Raw genomic sequence first — 17,971 nt, forward strand, 5'->3', positions numbered from 1 at the left:
ATTAAGGAGAACTTCCCCAATCTGGCAAAGGAAATAGACTTCCAAGAAGTCCGGGAAGCTCGGAGAGTCCCAAAGTAATTGGGCCCAAGGAGGAACACACCAAGGCACATCATAATTACATTAGCCAAGATTAAAATGATGGAGAGAATCCTAGAAGCAGCGAGAGACAAGGAGACAGTTACCTACAAAGGAGTGCCCATCAGACTGTCAGCTGATTTCTCAAAAGACACCTTGCAGGCAAGAAGAGGCTGGAAAGAAGTATTCAAAGCCATGAAAGGCAAGGACCTACATCCAGGATGGCTCTACCCAGTAAAGCTTTCATTTAGAATGGAAGGGCAGATAAAGTGCTTCTCAGATAAGGTCAAGTTCAAGGAGTTCATCATCACCAAGTCCTTATTATATGAAATGTTAACGGGACTTATTTAAGAAAAGGTAGATTGAAAATGTATACAAAGATGACAGCAAACTGACAATTATTAACAACCACACCTAAAATAAAAATAAAAACAAACTAAGCAAACAACTACAACAGAAACAGAGCCACAGAATTGGAGATCATACAGAAGGTTAGTAGCAGAGGATTGGGCGGAGGAGAGAGGGGGGAAAGGTACAGAAAATAAGTAGCATAGATGGTAGGTATAAAATAGACAGGGGGAAGGCAAGAATAGTCTGGGAAATGTAGAAACTAAAGAACTTATGACACATGGACATAAACTAAGGGGGGGAATGTGGGTGGGAGCAGGTGTGCACCGTGGAAGAGAATGAAGGGAGGGAAATGAGATAACTGTAATAGCATAATCAATAAAATATATTTTTTTAAAAAAAGAAAATCCTATGGACTCCACCAAAAAACTACTCAACCTAATAAATGAATTTGACAGAACAGTGGGATACAAAGTCAATATGCAGAAATCAAAGGCATTTTTGTACACCAATAATGAAATATCAGAAATAGAAATCAGAAAAACAACCCTATTTGATACAGAAACAAGAAAAATGAAGTACCTAGGAATAAACCTAACCAAGGTGGTAAAAGACTTGTACTGAGAAAAATATGCAAAACTGAAGAAAGAAATTTAGGAAGACACAAACAATTGGAAGCATGCACCATGCTCATGGATCGGAAGAATTAACATCATCAAAATGTCCATACTACCCAAAGCCATTTATAGATTCAATGCAATCCCTATTAAAGTACCAATTACATATTTCACAGATATAGAACAAACATTTCAGAAATTTATGTGGAACCTTAAATGACCCCAAATAGCTACAGCAATTTTTAGAAAGAAGAGCAAAGCAGGAGGGATCACAATACCTGATATCAAACTGTATTACAAGGCCACTGTAATCATAACTGCCTGGTACTGGCATAAGAACAGAAACATAGACCAATGGAACAGAACAGAAACAGAGAGCCCAGAAATAAACCCAAGTCTCTAAAGGGCAATTAATATTCTACAAAAGTGGAAGAAGAAAAAAATGGAGTAAAATAGACTCTGCAACAAATGGTGTTTGGAGAGCTGGACATCTACATGCAAAAAAAAAAAATGACACTTAACCACCAACTTACACCATACACAAAAATAAGTTCAAGGTGGATAAAAGACTTAAATACAGGTCAAGACACCATAAGGGTCCTAGGGAAATGTCAGCAGGAAAATCTCAGATATTCAACGCAGCAACATCTTTCCTGATATGTCCCCTAAAGCAAGGGACATAAAGGAAGGAATAAACAAATGGGGCATCATCAAATTGAAAAGCTTCTGCATGGGTAAACAAAACAGCATTAAAATGAAAATAGAACCCACTATATGAGAGAACATATTTGCCAATAATACCTCAGACATGGGTTTAATCTCCAAAATATATAAGTCATACAACTCCACTCCAGGAAGACCAAAACCTCAATTAAAAAAATGGACAAAAGACTTGAACAGACACTTCTCCACGGAGGACATACAGAGGTTCCAGAGACATATGATAGGATACTCAGCATCGCTAGCCATCAGAGAGATACAAATTAAAACCACAATGAGATAGCATTTCACACCAGCCATCATAAAGAAATAAAAAAACAACAAGTGTTGGAGAGGATGTGGAGAAAAGGGAACCCTATTGCATTGTTGGTGGGAATGTAGACTGGTGCAGCCACTATGGAAAATAGTATGGAATTTCATCAGAAAACTAAAAATGGAAATGCCTTTAGACCCAGCAATTCCACTGCTGGGATTATATCCTAAGAGGCCTGAAACACCAATCCAAAAGAATGTATGCACCCCTATGTTCATAGCAGCACAATTTACAATATCCAAGTGCTGGAAGCAATCTAAGTGCCCATCAGTAAGTGAATGGACAAAAAGCCATGGTACCTTTACATTGATGGAATTCTGTGCAGCAGGGAAAGATGGAGCTCCTATCCTTTGCTACAGCATGGATGGAACTGGAGAGCATTATGCTAAATGAAATAATCCAGGTGGTGTGGGACAAATACTATATGATCTCACCTTTAACTGGAACATCATCAAAAAAGAAAAAAGCAAACAAAATATAACCAGAGCCATTGAAATTAAGAACAATCTAACAGTAGCCAGAGGGGAGGCGGGAGGGTACAGTTGGGTGAAGGGTACAGTGGTGGGAAGGGCTTCCAGATTCTACTATAAAGGATACATGGACAAAACCCAGGGGGAGAGGGTAAAGGAGGGATAATGCAGACAACTGTAATTTAACAATAAAATAATTGGAAAAATATAGCCAGTGATGATGATGATGATGATGATGATAATAAAAGAACCAGAGACATGGAAGTGAGGAAAAACCTGACAAGGACTGTACGGTAGAGGGAAAACAGGAAAGAATGTTAAAGTTCTAGACAAAAAACATGTATAAAGGACCCATGATAACGGACAAAAGGGTGGTGACTGACTGAGGGAGGAGAACAGGGTAAGGGAGAGCAATGGGGGAAAATTGGCACAAATATACCAGAATAACAATAAAAAGGACAATGTCTCCCTATTATAAATAAAACAGTGATAAACATTCTTCTACCTAAACCTTTATCCTTCTTCACAATGTTTTCTAAGGATAGATTTTTAGAAGAATTATTAGGCCAAACATTACCCACAGCTTTTATGAATATTGGATGAATATTGTCACATTTCCAAGAGAAAATTTTAAAAATCTCTATATGTACCCCAGAAGTGTATACTTTTCTGTTTCTTAACTTCCCCAAATATGTAATTATATGGGTTTTTTTTGTTGTTGTTTGATTATAGACTTGGAAATTTCATAGTAATTAGTGTCTTCCTTTTCTTTAAATAAATTTCAAGTTTCAAATTTTTTCATAAATTATTGTTTAGTTATTTTCTGCTTATATAACTGTCCTTTTGTGAACATTGACAATTTTCCTCTTTAGGGTATTTATCTTCTAATTATTTCTAGAAGCTTTTCCTATAAAAACCATGTTGATCTTAGTCTGGCATTTTGCTATTTTTTCACATTACTCTTTGCTTTATGCTTTTTTATGATGAATTTTGATATTTAAAATATCTGTCTTCTCTTTTAATAGACTTTGTCTACCTTGCTTAAAAAGTGTTTCCACACAATTGAAGTTGGTAAAATTTACCATAATTTTTCTATTCTTTTTCATTTTTATTTATAAATGTATTTAATTCATATAGAACTTATTTAGAGATATGATATGTGTCTTTGTCTTAAGCTCAAAAGAAACGAATTATTGAATAAAAATAATTTTTTATTTCCTCTCCTGATTTGAAATGACTGGAGAGTTTATATTCTTTTCTCTCTGCCTAATATTTTATCATATTTGGTCTTACAATTAATTTGAGAAAAATTGACATTATGCAATAATATGGACTATGTCTCAATTTATTCAAGTCTGCTTATGTCAGATTAACTGAAGTTATCTAATTTCATACAGGCCCTATACATTTTTTTCAAACTTATTTCTATGCTTTGTTGTTTGGTTTGGTTTGCTTTATGTCTCTTTCTATAGCAAAAAACTCTTTTTCCAGATTGCAATTATTATCTAGCTATAGATAGTTTGTACATTTTTGTATCAGGCATCATAAAGAATTATTAGTTCTAATAGCTGATTTCTTAGGTTTTCTAAATAGATTATTCTTTAGAAATTCTAAATTATCTCCACATCCATAATTTTGGGATCTCAAAACCAATTTTTGGAATCAGAGCTCTTTTGCTTCATAAACCGAATTCTTTCTTTCTTCCTTTTTTTTTCAAGTACAGTTGTCTCCATGTGTCCTTTATATATGTACCTTGATGAGCCTTCCCCTATTTTACCCCATTATCCCTTTCCCCCTCATCACCAGCCTTCCTTCAGGTTCTTCACTGAGTTCTGAACTTCAAATTTTCACCAGTAGGAGAGGAAGGCTCTCTTGTTCATGGTGCCCTGGGATTCTAATGATACCTTGGAAAACACATGCCATTTTCTGACCATCTGTAAGTGCCAACCTGATGATACAAGGTTTATGCTGCAATGAATAACCAAGTCCCCTTCCACAAGAGTTTTATCACCCTCCAGAACTCTATTTTTTCCCAGGTTACAGTTTAGAATGGGCTAATATGGAGGGGATGAGTCAAGCCAAATATTGGCCTGACTAGTGTGGACTGGTGATAGAAGAGTGAAATATGACATTTGCTTCATTGTGGCTTCCCTCTCTCTGTCCTACAAACCATCCTGATAGAAACATGTGTGTGAAGATCAGGGACTTTTTGGATAAAACATGGAAATGATTGTAAATAGAAAAACTTTTACTGAAGTAACATTTGTCCCTATACCAGGTGCTGTGCCAACTACTTCACATTTATTATCTCATTTAATTCTCACAAGAAACCTATTCAGATAGATGTCATTGCTGCCCCATTTTGTAGATGGGAAAACTGAGGCATAGAAAGTTTTTAAAAAATTTACCCAGAGGGGCACCTCCTCAACAGGTGACTGCATCAGAGTTCAAGATAAGTTTTGACCCCAAAGCCTGTGCTCTGAACTGGAGTCCTGTGCACATTTCATGTCCAGGAGCATCATAAAAATATTTTGAAAACTAAAATAATCACATGAATAGGGCATGTAGACTTCTGACTCGGAGGAGAGTCAAAGCTCATCTCAGCAGGGACAGAGAACTTGGGTGTATCACCATGGCCTGCTTGGACCTCATCTAGATCCATTTGGTTTTGTAAGCACAAGTACTGCACAGTCATTTAAAACACATGCTGGCTAGGATGGGACATCATCTGATAGAAGCAACCACGAGGTAAGAACAGATGGGATGAATATGGGTCAGTCCTTCCAGTGCAACAAGAAGGAAAGATTGATTTTCAATAAGAATGATGAGGAAAGAGGTTCTGAAATGTTTTTCACAGAAATATAAACCAGTGAAATAGAGGCTGACACTCCACTGCTTTAGAAAAAGAAAAGCACAAAGCAACAGATAGGCAAGAATTTGGCAGCTATTGCCATGCTCAGTAACTTTTAGTATTTAGGTTCCTGCTGACCAAGACCATATTAACTGTAGGCAGTAATCAGGATTCTAGCCCCCAGAACCCAGTAGAGATAATGCTGGACTTTACCATAAAGCTTACCTAACTCTCCAGGGATTTGTCCCAGAGCAAAGAGAACGTTTTCTAGTAAACAGAGCCAGTTTCTCCAATCTGATATCTAGAGTAATTGTTATACCTAATGGTGTGGACACAGGCTTCCTCACCAGCTGTAACTTTCTATTTGTCTGAACCTGTTATTACTGGCTCCTGCTTGATTTTAGGGACATTACCCTGACCAAATATGTCTGCAAGATCTTTGTTAGTCAACTCCAGCTTTAAGGCTTCTTAGTAAAGGGTCTTTGTGAGTTTTCCTTTTATATGCCGTTTTGCCCCTTTCTTTTCAGTTCCTCTCTTTTCCTCACCTCATTTCTTCCCTCCAACTATTTGGAGCAGAGGATTTCGGGTTTTATTAGGAACACCTTATGAGCCAGCCAGTCACTTTATTTGAGAATACATTGAAAGATCCTGCTTCCAGATCACAAATTCGTATCTGTGGAAACTGCCCAGACTGTTCTGAAATTCTGAGCTGGGGTTCCAGTATCCAACCTGTAAAGCTAGTTCCATGTGCTGAAAATTGCAATGAATAAGCAAGTAAGGCACTTAATCCTCCCATTGCTCACATCCACACTGGCCAAAGGGAAGGGGGTGAAGGAAAGGGGTATGTTAGACTTGTCTCTGCTCACCACCAACAGGTCTTGTTCTTTCTTGTCTTTAACAAAATGCAACCTTTCCCTACAATCACAATGATGGAAGCCCAGGCCCAGCATATTTTAAGCACACTTCCCTCCTCTGTAAGATTGTTGTCCTTACAGCCCTGCTAGTTGGCTGACTCCAGTCTGTGTCCTTGAACATAACTAATTATAATATATACACCTACTGAACTAAGATGTCTACCGAGGCAAGTGAGTTCAAGTACAAAATACAAATTGAGCAGCATGGGGAAGGTATTTAGCCAATTTGTGTGGCTGGTTGGACTACTTCACAAGGATTTGGTATAAGAAAAATGGAGGAGGATGTGTGAAGTTCTTTAAAATCACCCATTGAAACTGTTGCATGAAAAGGAAACTTGCTGTAAAACATTTCTACTGCGGAAAGAATTTGAGAATATGAGTTGAATACATTTTGGCTGAGAAGCAGAAAGCCAGGTTTTATGTATAGCCTTTCTTGACCAGTTTTGTGGCCTTGGGCATCTTGGAATTATAGTCTCCCAAAGATTCTAATTGTATAATCATGCCTTTCAACTGGTAGTCATGGTGAACATGAACAAGAATTCCAAGTTTGGGGTGTGGTGAAGAAGGAAACTTCATTCAGTGACAAACAGCTCAGCTGCAATACAGCATGGCTGTGAGGTAGCCCTGGGGCCAGGCCCCTATTCAGATCCGCAGCTCCACTCTGCCCCTTGAGGCCTGCTTTGCACTGCACTGGTCTGCTCCACTCTGCTCTGCTCTGTTCTGAGTCATCTATGATGTTTCAGCTCAGCCAGGGAGAAGCAGACTTCAGTCTTAGCAGAAGGGGAAAGTATAAACCCAGAGTCAGAGGGGAGCTGGCTTATATGGACAAAAGTCCTTGCCTCTGGCCCTTGACTGGTTCATCCTTATACAAATGAGGACTCAAAGTCCTCAATGTTTGATTGGTCCAAAATGAACTTCCCTGATTGGTCAGAATAGGACTGTTCTGGTTGGTCAGACCTGCACAGTTCTGATTGGATAGGGGAAGTCTTAGTCCTATTGGTTGAAATAGGATTCCAGAAACTCTTTTTTAAGGGTTGAGTCAGATGGCAGAACCTGTGCAGAGGCAGGCAGTTCAGTGTAGGCTTCTCCCTGAAGTGCAGTTTGCATGAGAGAACCCTGTGTATAAATGGCTGCTATGTTCCATTTTTGGGGAGATGAGAATTGTTTTGTTTTAAATTTAGCTCATATAGCCACCAAGGGCCATTCTTAGAAGGTGTCTTCTTCCTCAGGGTTCACACACCTTATGGAACCATGGTGAGGCTTCCATCACATGAGGAAATGTGTGAGATATTGTTTTGTAAACTGGAAAACAGTGCAAATAAGAGGATATTGTTGTTAGGCTTTTATTCTGAGGCAAGAGAACTAAGACATCAAGAATAAAGTATGAGTTAGAAATCATCACTCAGTATTGAGCTCTTGAAAGAATAAGACAGGCCTCTGTAGATCCTCCAAGAATCTTTCTTTTGGAATGAGTTGCTGCATCAGTGGTAGGACTACAGGCAGCTCTTCTCCCTTTAGTGTTGGTCGGGCTGGTTCTAGAAGCAGCTGTGACAGAAATCAATGTAAATTATTTCTGTGAAGTGATTTAATTGCCAGACCTCAAATTTCCTGGTTAGTCCTCAACTCAAGAGAGAGAGAGAGAGAGAGAGAGAGAGAGAGAGAAACGTTAAGACTATGGAGCAAGAATTGCCTGGGTGTGAATCTGTTACTGCATTCCTTATCTAGGTGAGTTTAATCAAGTGACATGACCTATATACATTTTTCAGTTTACTCATCCATAAAATGGATCTAAAAATACTATTTATCTCACAGTGCTGGGAAAATAAAATGAATAATAAATATAAAGCACTTTGAATACTTATTAACATGTAATAAGATAAGGGTAGTTTTTACTAAAAAGTATTACATTGTATGAATAAACAGTGTGATTGTGATCATGTGACATTATTCTTGCTATTATTATACCACTCACCATTTTCCAACTTTTTGATTTGGAGTTTTGAGAAATTACATAAATTTCATTGTTCAGGTAAGAGTAATACTAAAAAGTATTACTCTTTACCAATAGGATATTCACTCCTAAAAAATAAAATATGTGTTCTAAATTGTGGTAATAGATTGATTTTTCTAGTCATAATAGACAGTAGAGTTCCATTTGGCTTCAGGAAATTCAATCCCTCTTCAATAACTCCAGCATAAAGTGTGTGACTTGCCAAGATAGGTTAGATGACAAGATCCAGTGGAGCCAAAATAGTGAGCAGGTGCAGTTGAATGCCTGGGAATCTAGAATGATGATGTCTCTTCTCCCTGGTGGAGCCGAAGACTGGCTGAAGACAAGCATGGCTGAATCCAGGCTCTCCCCTCAATTATTGAGTGGCCTTGAACACATGGCTTATCTGTTTGTGCCTCACTTCTTAAGTTTGTCAATGGAGAAACAATAGTACCTCCCTCTGCAGGGCTGCTGCTTAGAGCAGTGCACATAGTAGATACATAATAAATGTCAGTTATTCTTGCTATTATTATACCACTCACCATTTTCCAACTTTTTGATTTGGAGTTTTGAGAAATTACATAAATTTCATTGTTCAGGTAAAAGTAGAAAAGCAAAGAGGCAGATAAATACAATCTAACATTATGTTTTCCATTAAAGACAAGGAAAGAAAATGTCACATGATCACAATCACACTGTTTATTCATACAATGTAAAATATCTATAATCATTGATTCCTGATGTTTTGTGAATTACAGTGAGTTGTTTAAATGTCAAAACATCTTTGTGCACAAAATTCCAATCCTATTTAGGTATTCTTCAGTTTTCTTTAATAAACTGACTCAGTAGACATGGGTGCTCTTATTGTTTGTTTTTGACATCAGGTATGGAGGATAAAGGTTGCATTCCTAACCAATATCTACTAATGAAAAGCCTTCTGAAGCACCACTTTCAGTTTTGCTATGGTTTGACACACATCCCTTTTTGGAAGCCCTATGTTTTTGAGAACTGCTCATCAGAATATTTGAGTAAATTTGTAAATGGCAAGAACTGAAAATGCCAAGTGCTTTTCAATGTTTTAAAAGAGCTCCACGCAAGCTGAGAGTTTTGAACTGCACTCCTGGGGAGGCTACTGTCTGGAAGTTAGACAGGCAAGAGCTAAACTGCTTGGATACTTTTGTAGGGAGGCAATCCCAGTCTCAGCCCATGCTACCCCAGGAAGTGGAAGGAGACCCTGTCCCCCTCCAACAGGTCTCAGGGCACCACCAACAACAGAAAACTGTGCCAATAAATACTGCCAGGTCCCAGATTCCACTGTTGTATGCATTTTCACAGGGGGAAGTGAAAGCATTTCAGAGTGTGGACTTTCAACATGTGAGAACTATGGAGGCTATTGCCTGAAAACTGGACAGTGATCATGGCCTCCTCCTGAGGTGCTAGAATGAGACAGAGAGCTTAACCTCCTCCTGTGGGCTGGACTGACATAATCCTCAACAGAAATATCTTCTGATCTAATCCCTGAAGTTCAGAGCTGCTGAGCTCATTCCTACAAAAGGGAAGGCTACCTGTAACAATCCTTGAGGAAACAAGGGATAAGGTCTCTGGCAAAGACTGAAAGGCTTGGCTCTGAGCAAAGGATACTCTCTCTTCACTGAGTGCCCTACAGACTGCATGAATCATAAGTAAGGAACCAAATAGACCTACCTCAACTGGCCTGAGCTCATACTACAGTCTCTCATCAAAGACTCAGGAGGAAGACCAGGTAACCTCAGAGAGAGGAAAAGTAGCTAAAAGGTGAAGGCTGACCTCAGGAGCCTGGGCTCTTATACAGAGGTATTCTCAGCTTTAAATAAGAAGAAGCACACAGACACAAACAGTAAACAGTGTAGTAGCCACAGACAAGTAACCCAAGGCCAGTTACACACAACATCTGATGGGGACATATATCTGAATCCCATTCAAGAGGACTCAGAACCAACTAAACTAGTGGTGGGCTTCAGCCCACATGAAAGCTTGAACCAACTAGCCACATAATTAGTACACATAAAGGGGATTCCTATAGGCACAGACCCTGCTGGGAATAACATCAACTCAAAGGACAGCCCTTGCATGACATCTCATACATGGTGGTCAAGGGTTACCCTTACAATCTCCCAATCAAAGTGTTAATTCTACCCATGAGAGCTCCAACAGCATTCAAGACTCAACAACAATAATAGAAAGGCACAGAGCCCAGAAGAAACACTCCTTGTCCATGAAGTTCAGGTGTCCTGAAGGACTGTGCCACTGACCCCAGCAAGACACCTTCATTATAAAACCAACAAAACAGGTTCAGGAGACATAGCACACCTACCGAACACACAGAGGTCAAATGGGTGATAGAGAAAAATGTTCTAAGCAAAATAAAAACAGAAATCCTCATAAAAAGAATTAAAAAATAGACAAAATGGAAGCAGCCCAAATATGAGATACAAAGCTTAAAGTAATAGTTATAAGGATGCTCAAAGACCTTAGGGGAAGAATAGGTGACCTCAGTGGAAACTTAAATAAAGAGATAGTCTGCATTAAAAAGGATATAGAAACCATAAACAAGAAGCAGTCAGAAGTAAAGATTATAATATCTGAAATGAAGAATTCTCTTAAAGGAATCAATAGTAGGTTATGAAGCAGAGGATCAAATCAGTGAATCAGATGACAAGATAACAGTATCCACACAAAGAGAGAATTTCAAAAAGAGAGAGGCTTAAGAGAAACAAGGAAAGTCTAAGGGACCTTTGGGAAAACATCAAGCATAACAATATATGATCACAGGAGTTACAAAAGGAGATAGTATAAGTAAGAGATACAGAACCTGTTTGAAGAAGGAATGGCAGAAAGCTTCCTTAACCTGGTAAAGGAAAGAGTTACACAAGTTTAGGAAAGGCAAAGAGTCCAAATGGAGATTAAACCAAACAGACCAACACCAAGACACATCATAATTAAAATTGCAAAGACCAAAAACAAAGAAAATGTTAAAGGGCATGATAGAGAGTCAGTTACATATCCTCAAAAGGCTGTCAGCTGACTTCTCAACAGAAACACTACAGGTCAGAAGGGTATGGCAGGAATATGCAAAGTGATGAAAGCTAAGAACATGTGACCAAGATTGCTCTCCAGCCAAACTATCATTTAAAATTGAAGGCCATATAAACAGCTCTCCAGTTAGAAAAAAAAAAAGGCTAAAGAAGCTCATTACCACTAAACCAGCATTGCAAGACATATTAAACAACCCTTAATGAGAGAAGAAATATACAGAGAAAAACATAGGTATAATAAAAATGGCAATAAAACACCTATCAGTAATAACCTTAAATGTAAATGAATTAAATGTTTCAGTCAAAAGATAGACAGTATCTAAATGGATAAGAAAATGTTACCCAAATATATGCTGTCTGAAAGAAATACATCTAAAAACTAAAGATTTCCAGAGGCTGTGAGTTAAGCGATGGAAGAACATACACAATGCAAATGAAAACAAACAAAAAAAGCTGGGACAGCAATACTTACATCTGATAAAATAGACTTTAAAACAAAGGCCATTAAAAAGACATAAAGAGGGTCACTACATAATATTAAAGTGTTTGATTCAATAAGAGGATATAACCCTTGCAAATATTCATATCTAGATATTTAAATATATATTATAATATATTATAATATACACATCATATACAATACATAAACTATTGTATATAACACATCATATAATATATGATATATTAATAATCTACAACATGATATATGATATCATATAATATATTATATATAATACTTGTAAAATATTATATGACACATGCTATAATATTTTATAATATGGCATTATATGTAATAGAATCTATTATATAATAGATTGCATTATATTAATAATATATAACATATGGTATGATATATGATACATAATATATCATGCTATTTTTATATAATACACTATATATGATGTATATATTATATATGATCTCATATATATTAACATATAACATATTTATATATTTATATATAATTATATATATAAATAATATATAATATGTGACCAATCAGGGAAGTTCATTTTGGACCAATCAAACATTGAGGACTTTGAGTCCTCATTTGTATAAGGATGAACCAGTCAAGGGCCAGGGGCAAGGACTTTTGTCCATATAAGCCAGCTCCCCTCTGACTCTGGGTTTATACTTTCCCCTTCTGCTAAGACTGAAGTCTGCTTCTCCCTGGCTGAGCTGAAACATCATAGATGACTCAGAACAGAGCAGAGCAGAGTGGAGCAGACCAGTGCAGTGCAAAGCAGGCCTCAAGGGGCAGAGTGGAGCTGCGGATCTGAATAGGGGCCTGGCCCCAGGGCTACCTCACAGCCATGCTGTATTGCAGCTGAGCTGTTTGTCACTGAATGAAGTTTCCTTCTTCACCACACCCCAAACTTGGAATTCTTGTTCATGTTCACCATGACTACCAGTTGAAAGGCATGATTATACAATTAGAATCTTTGGGAGACTGTAGATATCATATACTGTATATTATATACTGTTAATATGTATCATACATTATACATACTATACTGTAATATATATAATATGACATTTGTATAATATTTAATAATATAATTATTGATGCATTAAATAATATAATTTTTAATATTATATGGTACTGTACATTGGATAATATTGATATAGTATTATAGAATATATTTAGATATATAACTCTTATAAATATGTATTTAGATATATGTAAATATATATGGCTATATATATCTAGAAATATATGGATGTGTGTGTGTATATATATGTGTGTGTGTGTGTGTGTGTATCCAAAACAGGAGCACCTAAATATATAAAAATCTTGGTGGACTTTAAGGAAGAGGTCAACAGCAACAGTGTCATAGTAGAGAATTTTTAATACCAAGAAATAAATAGTGACATTAAGTGAACACTAGATCAAATGGATTTAACCAATATTTATAGCACATTTCATCCCAAAGCAGCAGAATATACATTCTTTCCAAATGCACATGGATTATTCTCAAAGATAGAGACATGTTAGAGCACAAAACAAGCATTAACAAATTTAAGCAGATTAAAAACATATCAGACATTTTCTTGGATCACAAGAAATTAGAAATCAACCTTAATAAAAAAGACTAAAAACAGCTCAAACCTTGGCGGTTAAATGCTATGTTATTAAATAATGACTGGTTTATCAGTGAGATCAAGGAGGAGATTAAAAATACCTGGAAACAAATAAAAATGAACACACAACAACCCCAAATCTGTTGAACACAGCAAAAGCAGCCCTGAGAGGCTTCCCTTCATAGCACTACAGGCCTATTTCAAGAAGCAAGAAAAAATCTCAAATAAGCAATCTAATCCTACACCAAAGAGAACTAGAAAAACAGCAACAGAGAAAGCACAGAGCAAGTAAAAGGAATGAAGTAATCAAGATCAGAGCAGAAATTCACAACATAGAGACTAAAGAGACAATATAGAAGATCAATGAAACAGGAGCTGGTTCTTTGAAAAGACAAACAAGATTGATGAACCTCTAACCAGATTCATCAAAAGGATAGAGAGGAAGGGAGAGAGATGACCCAAATAAAATCAGAAATGAAAGAGATAAAGTAAAAATTGATGTTATAGAAATACAAGGGATAGTAAGAAATTACTAATAACAAATATACATCAAGAAATTGGACAACCTGGGAGAAATGGATAAATTTCTGGAAACATACAATCTTCCAAAACTGAATCAGAAAGAAGCAGAAAACCTGAACAAGCTGATAACAATGAATGAAATTGAATCAGTAATAACAAAGCTCCCAGCACACAAAAGTCCTGGACCAGAGGGCACCACAAGCTAATTTTACCAAACATTCAAAGAAGAAACATCCATCTCAAACTATTTGAAAAATTTCAAGAGAATGAAAGACTTCCAAGCTCTTTCTACAAGGCCATTATTATCCTAATTCTAAAACCAGATAAAGACACAACAAAGAAGAAAATTATAGGCCAATATTCCTAATGAATACAGATGCTAAAATCCTCAACAAAATATTAACAAACTGGATTTGGGAATACATTAAAAACAATATACACTGAAGCAGAAGATGGCAGCTAAAGGTGAAAGCTGAGTCCACTAGCTTACACTCTCAGTAAGGATCATCAGCTTATCTCCCAACAAGTGACCTGAACAATCATTGGAAACCCAGATGATATGAATTTTTGAAGCCAAGCAGTACAGAGGACGCTTTGCACTGCCTGCACCTGTACAAAGGACATACAAGATGTGGTAGGTCATGAGACTTTCAGTCAGACAGCTGGATGGAAGAACACACCAGAGAACAACCCAACAACAACCAAAACCCAATAACAAAAGTAGAGCCCACATAAATGATATAAAGGATATCCTAAGGACATTGATCTCAGAAGATCAAGGAGACTACACTTCTGAGACCCACAGGTCTCCTACCACAGAAGGCTGTACTGTGAAAAAGGAAGCCAAAGCAGGTCAATTTAATATGCAGAAACAAATAACAAGAGTCACCTAAAATGGGGAGTTAAAGAAACAACCCCCAACTGAAAGTAAGGAAAAATACTCAGAAAGAGTGCAAGCAATTTATCAGTTATAGAATTCAAAATAATGGTTATAAGGATGCTCAAGAAGATCAGTGAGAACTACAAGGAACTCCATGAAAGCTAAAAGGAACTCACTAAAAACTATATCAGCATGAAAAAGGATATAGAAACCATGAATAAGAGTCAGGATGAAATGGAGAATACAATACCTGAAATGAAGAATATACTAGAAGGAATTAAAAACAGGCTAGAAAAAGTAGAGAACTGAATAAGGAAGTTGAAGGACATGGTAGAAAAGCATCAGACAGCTCTGGATGGGGTGGCTTAGTAGATTGAGTGCCAGCCTGCAAACCAAAGGGTTGCCATTTCAATTACTGCTCGGGCAACATGCCTAGGTTGTGTGCCAGTTCCCCAGTAGGGGGCATGTGAGAGGCAGCCACACACTGTGTCTCTTGCTCTCTTTCTCCTTTCCTTACCCTCTCTAAAAATAAATAAATAAAATCTAAAAAAAAAATCAGACAGAAAAACAAAATGAAAAAAGATTCAAAAAGGACTTCAAGAAAATGACAGCAACACAGTCATTGTAGAGTTTTTAACACTCTGTTATCAACAATGGACCTCATTGGATTAAAAAGCTTCTTCATGGCTAACGTTAATAGCATTAAAATGAAAAGAGAACCAACTGTATAGGAAAACATAAACTTGGACAAGGGTTTTATCTCAAAAATATATAAAGAACTCACACAACACCACTCCAGGAAGACAAAAAACCTATTTAAAAGTGGGCAAAAGACTAGAACAGACACTTCTCCAAGGAGAACATACAGAGGGCCCAGAGACACATGAAAAGATGCTCAGTATTACTAGCCATAAGAGAGATGCAAATTAAAACCAGAATGACATACTACTTCACAACTGGTCAGAATGGCCATCATAAACAAATCAACAAACAAGTGTTTGAGAGGATGTGGAGTAAAGGAAACCCTAGTACACTGTTGCTGGGAATGCAGACTGGTGGAGCCACTGTGGAAAACAATATGGAATTTCCTCATAAAACTAAAAATGGAACTCTGTCTTTTGACCCAGCAATTCCACTGCTGGAATTATATCCTAAGAACCCTGAAACACCAATCCAAAAGAACCAGTGCACCCCAATGTTCATAGCAGCACAATTTACAATAGCCAAATGTTGGAAGCAACCTAAGTGCCCATCAGTAACTGAGTGAATAAAAAAACTATGGTACATTTACCCAGTGGAATACTACACAGCAGACAGAGAGAAGGAGCTCATACCCTTTGCAACAGCATGGATGGAGCTGGAGAGCATTATGCTAAGTGAAATAAGCCAGGCAGTGAGGGACAAATACCATATGACCTCACCTTTAACTGGAACATCATCAAAAAAGAAAAAAGCAAACAAAATATAACCAGAGATATTGAAATTAAGAACAATCTAACAATAGCCAGAGAAGAAGGAGAGGGTACAATGAGGGGAAGGGTTTTCAGGCACTACTATAAAGGACACATGGACAAAACCAAGGGGGAGGGTGGAAGCATGGGAAAGAGGTGGGTTTGGCTGGGGTGGGTGAAGTGCTTGGGGGAAAATGTAGACAACTATAATTGAACAACAATAAAATAATGTTAAAAAACCTAACAACAATGGATAGATCTTCCAAACAAAGAATCAAAAGGATATTGTGACAATGAATAACACTAGATCAAATGGACTTAATTGCTATACACAGAACCTTTCAACCAAAGACACAAAGTATACTTTCTTTTCAAATGCACATGGAACATTTTGAAAGATAGACCTTACGGTAGAACACAAACAGGTCTCAACAATTAAAGAAAATTAAAATCATATCAAGCATCTACTCAGATCATAATGTCTTGAAACTAGACACCAACCTCAAGGAAAAAAAAAACAAAAAAATTCAAATACTTGGAGGTTGAAAAATATGATATTAAAAAATGAATGGATTAACAATGAAATCAAGGAATAAATCAAAAAGTATCTAGAAACAAATGAAAATGAACACAAAAGAACTCAAACCTATGGAACACAGTGAAAACAGTCTTGAAAGGGAAGTACAGGGCAATGCAGGGTTACCTAAAAAAGATAGAAAACTCTCAAATACAAAACCTAACCCTACATCTACAAGAATTAGAGGAACAGTAACAAGCAAAGTCCAGAGCAAGTGGAAGGAAGGAAATAATCAAGATCAGGGAAGAATTAAATGACAGAGATTCAGAAAATAATAATTCAAAAGATCAATGAATCCAGGAGCTGGTTCTTTGAAAATAAGAATAACATAGACAAAACCTTAACCATACCCATCAAGAAAAACAGAGAGAGGACCCAAATAAATAAATCACAAATGAAAGAGAAGTCACAACTACAGAAATACAAAGGACTTAAGAAATTACTACAGACAACTATATGCAAAACATTTGGACAACCTTGGTGAAATGGACAAATTTCTACAAACATAAAATCTTCCAAAATTGAATCAAGATGAAGCAGAAAGCTTGAATAGACCAATAACAACTAATAAAATTGAAGCAGTAATCACAAAACTCCCAGCACACCAAAGCCTTGGACTGGATAGCTTAACAGGCAAATTTTACCAAACATTTAAAGAAACACTAACTCCTGTCCTTCTCAAAATATTCCAAAAAATTAAAGAAGAGGAAATACTCCCAAACTATTTTTATGAGGCCAGTATTATCCTAATTCCACAACAAGGTAAAGACACAACAAAGAAAACTACAAGCCAATATCTCTGAAGAACATAGATGCTAAAATCCTCCAAAAAATGTTGCCAACTCAGGCACAGCAATACATTAAAAAGATTACATTCTGTAATCAGGTGAGATTTAATCCAGGGATGCAAGGATGGCACATGATTAGAAATTAGTAAACATAATACACCACATAAACAACATGAATGAAAAAAATCACATGAACATATCAATTGATGCAGAAAAAATATTTGATAAACCCAATACCCATTTATGATAAAAACATTCAGCAAAGTACGAATAGAGGGAATATAACTCAACTTAATAAA

Source organism: Phyllostomus discolor, chromosome 11, assembly GCF_004126475.2.
Source record: "Phyllostomus discolor isolate MPI-MPIP mPhyDis1 chromosome 11, mPhyDis1.pri.v3, whole genome shotgun sequence".
Taxonomy (NCBI): domain Eukaryota; kingdom Metazoa; phylum Chordata; class Mammalia; order Chiroptera; family Phyllostomidae; genus Phyllostomus; species Phyllostomus discolor.